This window comes from Arachis ipaensis, chromosome B04 (assembly GCF_000816755.2).
Source record: "Arachis ipaensis cultivar K30076 chromosome B04, Araip1.1, whole genome shotgun sequence".
In the NCBI taxonomy this organism is placed as follows: domain Eukaryota; kingdom Viridiplantae; phylum Streptophyta; class Magnoliopsida; order Fabales; family Fabaceae; genus Arachis; species Arachis ipaensis.
Window position 1 is genome coordinate 77,561,568 of NC_029788.2, and position 11,344 is coordinate 77,572,911.

Below are 11,344 nucleotides of genomic sequence, written 5' to 3' on the forward strand. Positions count from 1 at the left end.
GAGCCTCAGTCGAGATTTGTAAAGGAGGACTAAATCCCTAGGTTGGAACTCTTTTTTCTTGATGTGCTGATCGTGTACAGCCTTCATCTTTTCCTTGTATAGTCTTGAGTTCTCATAAGCTTCTAGGCGAAGGCTCTCCAGTTCTTGCAGTTGCAACTTCCTTTCAGCTCCGGCTTTTTCAATTCCCATGTTGCACTCCTTGACTGCCCAAAAGGCTCTGTGCTCTACTTCAACTGGGAGATGGCAAGCTTTTCCATAAACTAAGCGGAAAGGACTCATCCCAATGGGTGTTTTGTATGCTATCCTATATGCCCAGAGTGCATCTTGTAGCCTGGTGCTCCAGTCTTTTCTATGAGGTTTGACTATCTTCTGCAAGATACGTTTTATCTCTCTGTTTGACACATCGGCTTGCCCATTGGTCTGAGGATGGTATGCTTTCGCAACCTTATGAATTATCCCATGCTTCTTCATTAATCCTGTTAGTCTCCTGTTACAAAAATGGGTGCCTTGATCGCTCACGATTGCCCCTGGTGATCCAAAGCGACAAATAATATGGTTTCTCACAAAGGAAACAACAGTGTTAGCATCATCAGTGCGGGTAGGAATTGCTTCCACCCATTTGAAAACGTAATCCACTGCTAACAATATATAAAAATAACCATTAGAATTTGGAAATGGACCCATGAAGTCAATACCCCAAACATAAAAAATTTCACAGAAAAGCATAATTTGTTGAGGCATTTCATCCCTCCTGGATATATTACCAAATTTTTGGCATGGGAGACAAGATTTACAAAACTTGACAGCATCTCTAAAAAGAGTAGGCCACCAGAATCCACTGTCTAAGATCTTTCTTGCTGTTCTTTGAGGGCCAAAATGTCCTCCACTCTCAGATGAGTGACATGCCTCTAAAATAGACTGGAATTCTGATTGAGGCACACACCGTCTAATTACCTGATCAGCGCCACATCTCCATAAATATGGGTCATCCCATATATAATATTTAGACTCGCTTTTCAGCTTGTCTCTTTGATGCTTAGAAAAGTTTGGAGGAAATGTGCGGCTAACTAGATAATTAGCTACAGGTGCATACCAAGGGACTACCTCAGATACTGCTTGCAGGTTATCAAATGAAAAATTATCATCTATAGGAGTAGGATCATCCTTAACGTGCTCAAGGCAACTCAAGTGGTCTGCCACTAAATTCTGGTTACCACTTCTATCCTTTATTTCTAAATCAAATTCTTGTAATAGCAGTATCCAACGTATAAGCCTTGGTTTGGACTCCTTTTTAGCTAATAGATACTTTAAAGCTGCATGGTCCGAATACACTACTACTCTAGTACCAAGTAAATAAGCTCGAAATTTATCCAGGGCAAAAACAATAGCAAGAAGCTCTTTCTCAGAGGTAGTATAATTGGACTGGGTAGTGTCTAAAGTCTTAGACGCATAAGCTATAACAAAAGGATCCTTACCTTCACGCTGAGCTAGCGTTGCTCCTACTGCATGGTTGGAAGCATCGCACATGATTTCAAACGGCTGGCTCCAGTCTGGTCCTCTCACAATTGGAGCTTGAGTCAGGGTGGTCTTCAGCTTATCAAACGCTTGTTTGCAATCCTCACTGAACTCGAACTCAATATCTTTCTGCAGTAATCTGGACAAGGGGAGTGCTACCTTATTGAAGTCTTTTATGAATCTCCTGTAAAAACCTGCATGGCCAAGGAATGAACGGACCTCCCTCACAGAGGAGGGGTAAGGTAAACTCGAAATAACATTCACCTTTGCTGGGTCTACAGAAATTCCATTATTAGATACCACATGTCCTAGTACAATCCCTTGTTTTACCATAAAGTGACATTTATCAAAATTTAATACAAGGTTTGTATTAATACATCTATCTAATACTCTAGATAATCCATCTAAGCAAAGGCTAAAAGAATCACCATAAATGCTAAAATCATCCATAAAAACCTCCATACAGTCTTCAATAAGATCAGAGAAAATACTCATCATGCACCTTTGGAAAGTAGCTGGTGCATTGCACAAGCCAAAGGACATTCTCTTGTAAGCATAAGTCCCAAAAGGACATGTAAAAGTAGTCTTTTCCTGATCCTCAGGAGCTATATGAATCTGGAAATAACCTGTGTAACCATCTAAAAAGCAATAATGTGATTTACCTGACAGGCGATCCAGCATTTGATCAATGAATAGAAGTGGGTAGTGATCCTTACGGGTGGCTTGGTTGAGACACCTGTAATCAATGCAGACTAGCGTTCTGAACTCTAGTTGCTATGAGCTTTCCATGCTCATTCTTCACTGTAGTGACTCCAGACTTTTTGGGAACCACTTGTACTGGGCTAACCCATTCACTGTCTTAAATGGGATAGATGATACCTGCTTCCAACAGTCTGGTCACTTCCTTTTTGACGACTTCCAGGATAGTGGGATTCAATCTTCTTTGGGGTTGACGGACAGGTCTCGCTCCCTCTTCTAAAAATATTCTGTGCTCACATACTTGAGGGTTGATGCCTACTATGTCTGCCAAACTCCACCCAATTGCCTTCTTATGCCTCCTCAGTACATCAGGTAACTGCTCTTCTTGTTGAGAAGTGATTTCCCTTGCAATGATAACTGGAAACTTCTGCTCATCTTCAAGATAAGCATATTTGAGATGTGGAGGAAGAGGTTTTAATTCCAACTTCTGATCATGGGCAGGCTCTGGATTGTCTGGAGCTTGTGAAAATGCTGAAGTGCCCTCATTGTCAGTTAAGAGGGTCCTCACACTTGGACCTTGTCCAGTGTGTCTCTCTTCTAACTCTTCCTTGTGAAATTCAGCTACAGTTTCATCTATGACATCACACTGGAAGATAGAATGGTCTTCTGGAGGGTTGTTTATGACTCCATTCAGATTGACGATTACTATTCGGCCATCTTTTTCAAAAGAGTATGTTCCTGAAAAAGCATCCAATTTGAATTTTGATGTCTTCAGGAATGGTCTTTCAAGTAGGATTGATGATGGCTTATCTGAGTCATTATGGGGCATCTCCAAGATATAAAAATCAGTGAGAAATGTAAGCCCTTTAATGTTCACCAAAACATCTTCAGCAACTCCAGCCGCTGTAATAATGCTTTTATCTGCTAACACAAAACGAGCTGCGGACCTTTTTAAGGGAGGGAGCCTCAAAATATCATATATAGACAAAGGCATTATACTAACACATGCTCCTAAATCACACATGCAATCATAAATTACTACACCACCAATAGTACAACTAACTATACAAGGACCTGGGTCACTACACTTTTCAGGTAGTCCTCCCATTAAAGCAGATATGGAACTACCTAAAGGAATAGTTTCTAATTCATTAATTTTGTCTTTATGTATACATAAATCTTTTAGAAACATTGCATATTTAGGTACCTGTTGAATAACATCAAAAAGAGGAACAGTTACCTCAACCATTTTGAATATCTCTACCATTTTAGGATTGGGTTCCAGCTGCTTCCTGGGCTTCCTTGCAAGTTATGGAAATGGAATGGGAAAGGTGTTTTCTGCAGTGTCTGCGCCTTTTGGTGCTTCCTCCTGTGGTTGGGCTTCTTCTTTTTCAGCTATGTCCTGTATGTCCTCTTCCTCTTCAACATCTTCTATTTCTACTACCTCTTCAGCTGAGGCGTGTTCTGGTGGGCTTGGCTCCTCCTAATTCCTCTCCTGCAGTGTGGTTCCAGACCTTAGGGTGATGGCATTAATGCCTCCCTTTGGATTGGGTAATGGTTGAGAGGGAATTCCAGTGGAGCTCAAAGGTTGGTTACTGGGGTTATTCATTGATCCAATCTGTGAGGCGAGAGCATGTACAGCAGAGGTCAGACCATTTAGAGTGGCACTAAGGTTATTTTCCATGGCCTGTTGTCTCCTATCAATAGATTGTAGTAACTCATCATTAGGAAATGAAGAAGGATAAGTAATTTGAGAGGTCTGCTGTTGGGTATTCTGTGGTCCTTGGGATTGCCTCAGGTGAGGTGCTCTATAAGGTTGGTTCTGCTGCCTGTTGTTGTTATTATTCCACCTTTGATTTCCCTGATTGTCTCTGCCTCCTCTGTTATTGTTGTCCTTCCAGTTCTGGTTAGAATTGTCCTGCCATCCATGGTTATGATTTCCACCTTGATTGTACCCTTGGTTGGGGCGGTCATAGAAGTTATGAGTGGATGCGACCATGTTGTCTTCCTGTTGGAGCTGCGGGCATTCATCAGCACAAATTCTTCAAACTCTCTGTGGGACTAACTGTTGGCCTTGCTGTGGTGGAGGAGGTTGAGCTTGCTGAACTTGTTGTTGATTCAATTGCATCTGCTTCAGCAAGTTGGTCATTTCACAGATACTCTGAGCTAGAGCAGCAGTCTCTCTGCTAGAGGATACTTCTGCGATGGCTTTTGAACGGCCTTGTTTCTACCTGTGGTTCCTAGTAGATTCAGCTAAGTCGCTGATCAATTGCCATGCCTCATCAGTGGTCTTGTACTTCTTCATAGACCCATTGCTAGCACTTTCCAATGTGGTCTTATCTTGGGGCCTCATGCCCTGTGTGATATAGCTGAGTAACACTATCTTGTCAATCATGTGGTGGGGGCATGCTTCCAGAAGATTATTGAAGCGTTCCTAGTATTCAAAGAGAGTTTCGTTGTCATCTTGAACAAGCGTGGAAATGTCTTTCCTCAGTTTATTAGTAACTTCAGATGGAAAGATTTTTTCCAAAAATTCTTTTCTGAGTGTATCCCAGTTGGATACATTTGCTAGGGGTTGAGTGTAGTACAACTCTCTTGCTTTTCCCTCAAGAGAAAACGAGAAAGCTTTCAGCAAAATTGAAGTTTCATTTGCACCATCACGCCTGACAGTAGAACAGGCTGCTTGGAAATCTCTCAGGTGCTTGATAGGCTCTTGAGCAGGTAAGCCATGAAACTTGGGCATCAAATTGAGCAGTGCGGTCTTTATTTCAAAATCTGTAGCCACCACTGGGTGATGCGCTTGAAACGGTTGCATTGTAAAATCAGGGGCTCCTTCCTCCCAGATAGTAATTCTCCTAGGTTCTGCCATGTCGTCTGCACGTGAATCAACCGAATCAGTAGAACGGGTGCTGGTTTCTTCTTCAACTGACGTTTTAGATCCGCCCTTAGAGAGGACTAACCGACGCCGAGCTCGCCTTATTCGTGAAATAGTCCTTTCAATTTCAGGATCGAATATTGGCAAGTTTGGATCAGGAAGTGAACGCGTTATTTGACGAAAGAAACATGCAGCTCATAGTAGCAAAATAAAATAAAATACAAATAAATAAATTCTAATTAATAACTTTAGCACTCTATTGCAACTCCCCAGCAACGGCGCTAAAAATTGATGGTAGCAGAAATTGGCTAATTTAAAATTGTTAAATATATACGTTGCAAGTATAGTTCTTAACTCGCCAAAAACCCACTTATCAATTTAGAAAGGTGTCATAGAAATTTAAAATAAAATACTGGGAGTATGAATCCCAGGTCGTCTCCCAACGAGTTGCAGAAAAGTGTGCTATTTTATTAATCAGAGGTTTTCAAAAAGGTTTGAATTGAGTAAGCAGGAAATTAAATTGGAGAATTTGAATAATGTAAATAAAATCCTTGATTGGGAGTTGATTAGTTGGAATCCCTATTATTGTTGGAATACTCTCAAGATTAATTGACAATTAAAAGTTGTCCTGTTTAGTTATCCTTTACTAGGTAAGGGAAAGTCAAACAAGTTGGAATGCTACGTCTGTTCACAAGTTGCAATCCACTTAATTAAAAGAGATTGGTGTTAGTGACTAGAAGGCAATCCAATCATAAACCCAATTACAATCTTTCTTTCAAGCTTTCCAACTCAAGGGTTCCCTTCAATCAACTCCCCATCAAGTTAGGGAACTACTCGCTCATTGTGAATGTAAAATTCATAGCATATGAAAAGGAATTAAAGAAAGACATTGTAAATAAAAATTGAAATAATTAATTAAAAATAAAGATAATCCTTATATTAAATAATCCAAAAAGATATTCCAATGGTAAAATTAAACAAAGCAAAGAACATGGAAGAGTAAGCCAAGTAAAGAAAACGAACTAGAATGACGAAGTCTTGATGAGGTAATAACTCTTCTCAGTGTCCCAATGCAAAGAGCAATCGAAAAGTAAATCCTAAGAACTATGAATGTTCAGAGAGAAAACCTAGGGGAGGAGTAAAAACTAGATCTCCAAACTAAAACTCTGTAGAATGAATGTTGTCTTTGGTTTCTGCATGTTCTCTGGCTCTAGTCTGCTGTTCTGGGCCGAAAACTGGGTCAAAATAGGGTCTAAAATCGCCCCCAGCGAATTCTGCAGATTATGCAGATCGCGCATGTCACGCGATTGCGTCATCCATGCGGATGCATAATTCGCGTTTTTCCCTGCCACGCGTTCGCGTCCTCCACGCCTTCGCGTCGCTTGTGCTTTTCCAATCCGCGCGGTTGCATGAGTCATGCAGCCGCGTCACTGCGATTTCTCCTCTTTTGCGCGGTCGCGTGAGCCATGCGGCCGCGTCACTTCTCGCTGGTTATCTCCTCAATTTCTTGTGTTCCTTCCATTTTGCTAGCTTCCTTTCTAATCTCTAACTCATTCGTGTCCTATAAAGCCTGAAACGCTTAACACACAGATCACGGCATCGAATGCAATAAAGGAGAATTAAAATGCATAATTAAAAGTCTCTAGGAAGCAGTTTTCAATCATGTAATAATTTCAGGAAGGAAATATAAGTGGGTAAGGATCATGATAAAACCACACAATTAAACACAATATAAACCATAAAATAGTGGTTTATCATTAACCTTTACTAAGATAAAAGAAGGTCAAGGGATTAATTGGTTTGATCTTCGGATCCTATTTATTTCCTAAGAAAAGATTGGGATTATTGAAGTTCAATTTAATTAACAAAGATAACAATTATCAATCATGTTTGAGTTTGATAACTCCTGAGTTACTGATTTCTTAACCAAGACCAAAAGGTGAAAAGTAAATCTACTGGAATAAAAATGTCTTCAGATGGGAATAACAATAATGTAAATAAAAGAAAGCAATAATAAACTGAAATACCTCAAATAACATTAATTCAAAAGAGTAATATGTAACATGGAAGAATTCATAAATTAAATTGCAAAAGTAAATAACAGGGAATATTGAACCTGATAAAGAGATAATCCTGAAAGCGCATAAAATCCTAATTCTAAATCCTAATCCTAAAGAGAGGAGAGAGAAGAGAGAACCTCTCTCAAAACTAAATCTAAATCATGAAAACTAACTAAAGTGGAGACTCTCTTTCTGAATGTATGCATTCCCCCATTTCATAACCTCTGGTCTATGCCTTTTGGACTTGGATCTCGGCCAAAAAGGGCTTCAGAATTTGCTATGAGCGTTTTCTGCAATTTCTGGTGCGTGGCTTCTGTCACGCGTCCACGTGGGTCACGTGGTCGCGTCATTCGGAGTTTTCTTTGTCACGTGGTCGCGTCAATCATGCGACCGCGTCATATGTGTTTCGCTCGAGGCGCGCGGTCGCGTCAGTCATGCGGCCGCGTCAATGCCTTTTCGCGCTGGCATGCGGCCGCGTCGCCCATGCAATCGCGTGGCTGCCAGTTTCTTTAAAAACTCTGTTTTGTGCTTTCCTTCCATTTTTGTATGTTTCCTTTCCATCCTTTAAGTCATTCCTACCTTAGAAGATCTGAAACTACTCAACACACGAATCACGACATCGAATGGAAATAAAGGTAATTAAAATAATTAATTTTAAAGCATAGGAAACATGTTTTTCACATACATCATATAATAAGGAAGGGAAAGTAAAACCATGCAAATAATATGAATAAGTGGGTGAAGGATTGAATAAATCACTCAGATTAAGCACAAAATATATCATAAAATATGGGTTTATCAACCTCCCCACACTTAAACAATAGCATGTCCTCATGCTAGGTCCAAGAGTAATGTTAGGTTAAAGTGGTGGAGTGCCATGCAATGCAATCTAATCTAAATGCAACTACCTAGATGCATCATGCAATTCTAATAAATTTTTTTATCCACTTGTATATAAAGCTTACATGTAGTTGAATTAATTCACATTCTCAAGGGGGCTAACAAAGGTGATGTAAAGGGTAGGCTGTTTTGGGATAAGTGAGCTAAAATTAAACAATGGCCTCAATCACTCTCTTGGAATGTATTTCTATTCTACAATCGGACATATAGATTAAAACAAAGTAAAGAACATTAGAATAAATAAGAAGGACGGAACATACAGGAATAAAAATTATGGTTTGAATGTAACCATACAATTAAGCTCAAAACTCACAGGTTGTGTGTTCTCTAACTCAGAAATCATATATCAATTATGTATGTCATGCAAGTAAAATTAAAAGTTCCCATTATTCTCAATGTAAAATTTATTTTGAATGGCTTTAAAGTTTTAGTTTCTCCTTGATGAAATGTTGTTAACGAACTAACATATAATGCTATATAAACAAGGTGTGGGTTGTTTCTATTATGTTCAAGTTCCTAGTTTACTCCCTTTTTATATTTTCAAATTAAACTAATCTATCTTATGCTAAAAAGGGTAAACTATACTAATCAATCCACAATTTCTATAATTAATAAGTTAGAATTGCAACTAAACTAAATGGCTAAAATATGAACTGAAAATACAAAATGTAGAAAATAGAGTATAAATACATGAAAATAGCAATTTATAAGTACTAAGAGAATAAAAATAAAAAAAAAGAGAAAAATACAGAAAAATAGCAAAATAAAATGAAAGAATCTGTAGTGGTTCACCAAAAAATACGCCAGAGATGGCGACCTCCCCACACTTAAAATGAAGCATCATCCGTGATGCTCACTCAACCAGGGCGTGAAGGGGTGTCATCACTGGAAGGGTGGGTAGCTGGAGTCTCTGTGGTGGTGGTCTGAGGATCTGCCTGCTGCAGAGGAGGTGCTAACTGGATAAGGATCTCGGGGTCTACAGCCTGGATCTGAGGCGGAGCCTCCTGATGTGACGTGGCCTGCTCTGTGCCTGCCTTTGCTGCCTCGCTCTGTGGATGGGTCTCTGCCTCGTGATCATCCGCCTCCTCCTCAGATGCCTCAAATGGTGTGTCAGGCTCGGAGGGGATGTCACCAGATCATATCATCAGCTTCAGGTGCTCATAGCGTCGCTTGTTGCGACGCTCCATCTGGTCAAGCCGTCGAAACAGGCGGTGCACTAGATGATAGACGGGCTCTGGGGCAAGTGGAGGTGCAGTGATGGTAGCAGGGGTAGCTGGGGTAGCTGTGGAAGAAGAGGGCCCGGCAGATGGTGTGGCTGTCTCAGCAGTAGCAGTGAAGAAAGAAGCTAGAAAGTTCCTGCTATGAGGGATAATCTTCTTGCATTCTGCAGCAGGTGGCTTTTCATCAGCATCCTCCTAAGGCACGTCAGCTCGACGGCCTAGCTGTGTAATCAGGCAAGGAAAGGGAAGAGTGCCTCGGACGTGGACCCTGGCCATATAGTACCGGATAAAGCGTGGCAGGTACAGGTCCTTACCCTCCATCACACACCATAGGAGGATGATCATAGCGGCTGGTATCTCAGTCTCGTGAGTACTCGGCATAATGAAGTTGCTAAGTATCTGATGCCATAGCCAAGCCTCATCATTCAAGTAAATCCGCTTGATTCCCTTTGGCATGGTAGTGTTTTGACCCATAATCCAAGGAACGGTCGGGTCAAGGGCTATCCTGGCCTTGACTGCATCCCAATCAAATTTCATGAAGCGCATGTCCTCCTCAGCTTTTTGATAACCATCCAGCTGATCAGATTTAGGCAGAAGTTTCAGAACATCCTCTATGGCCTCTTCAGTGACCAGAATCTACTTCCCTCTTAGGTTCACTGCATCTAGGGAAGTCTTGAAGTAATTGCAGTAGAATTCTCTTACCCAAGATGCATTGACCTCAGTCAAGTTTCTTTCCAGGAAGAACCAGCCTCTTCGTTTGATTTGCTCAGAGGTGTATTGCTGGAGTTCTTCTGGGATCTTCAGAGTCCTCTCCAGGTACAGGTTCCTGGAAGTTACAAACACCGGATACCTCAGCTTACAGTATCGGTTTGCAAACTTTACTGGATCAGTAGCAAGAAGTAACTGGTCGACTTTCTCCTGCGGGGTAAAGTTTTTCTCCCGCCAGGAGTCATCGTGCATGATATCCATGATGGACATAGCGGATTCTCCTCGTTTATGTTTGCTAGTAGTTGCCTTTGCTTTTCCCTTTCTCTGGGTGGCAGACATCCTGAAAAAATAGAAAACCAGGATATAATAAAAATAGGAAAACAAATAGGCAAATAGTCAAAAGAAACACAAAGTGGCAAAGGAGCAATAAAATAAGAAAAATGAGTTAAGTAAATGTGCATTAAGGATTGTATAGGAGTTAAAAGTCTGAAAAGAGGAATTCACAATCCAAAATGTAATAGAAGGCATGTTAAGTAGGAAAAATTATCAGTATGCCATGGTTAGAAGGTTAAAGAGAAAGTGAAAAACCAAGAAGATAGAGTATAAAAGGTTAGGTTGGTTAGAATTGAAAAAGAGTTTAAGAAGTTAAAATTAGTGAGTTAGTAAAAAGTGGGTTAATGTAAGTGGCATAATGATAAGTTTCTAAGTAACAACCATTCACAATTAAAGGCTACGGGTAACTCATAACCAAACAAGGAAATTAGGTTGATGATGATTCAGATAGATATAGAAATAGCAAAAATTGGAATCTAAACATCAAAAATGCAATTTATGAACCAGGAAATCAAAGAGAATGAGAAAGCTTGCCCTGGCATTCATGAATTGGTTTGGTTAAATCTAAGGGAAGCACAGTTGAAAATGCCAAAACCAAGACATGAATGGAAACATTTTACAGAAATTTGGGCAGCATTCCGGCTAAAATTGGATTGTCCCAGAAAATAAACAGCAACAGAATAGTTCATATGAATCAAAATTAAAGCTGCAATTAAATAGTATGAATAAGAAAGAGCATAGCAGCATGAACTTGAAGAGTAGCATATGAACATTACTAACATATAGCAACAGCAGAATTGCGAATTGATAAAACAAGAAACAAGAACAGGGCAATTAAACAGGCCTAAATCCACTAACCACATCCTAGGCTACCTAACAACCTAAAATCCACTACAACATGCATAACTAACTAGCCTAAATATGAACATAAACAGAAAAAATATGAATTAGCTATTAGCTATAGAAGGGTGGCGTTTCGTCGGAACCTGGTAGGCGAATTTAAGGAGAGTGGGGCAGAGAGGTGGCTGGGGATG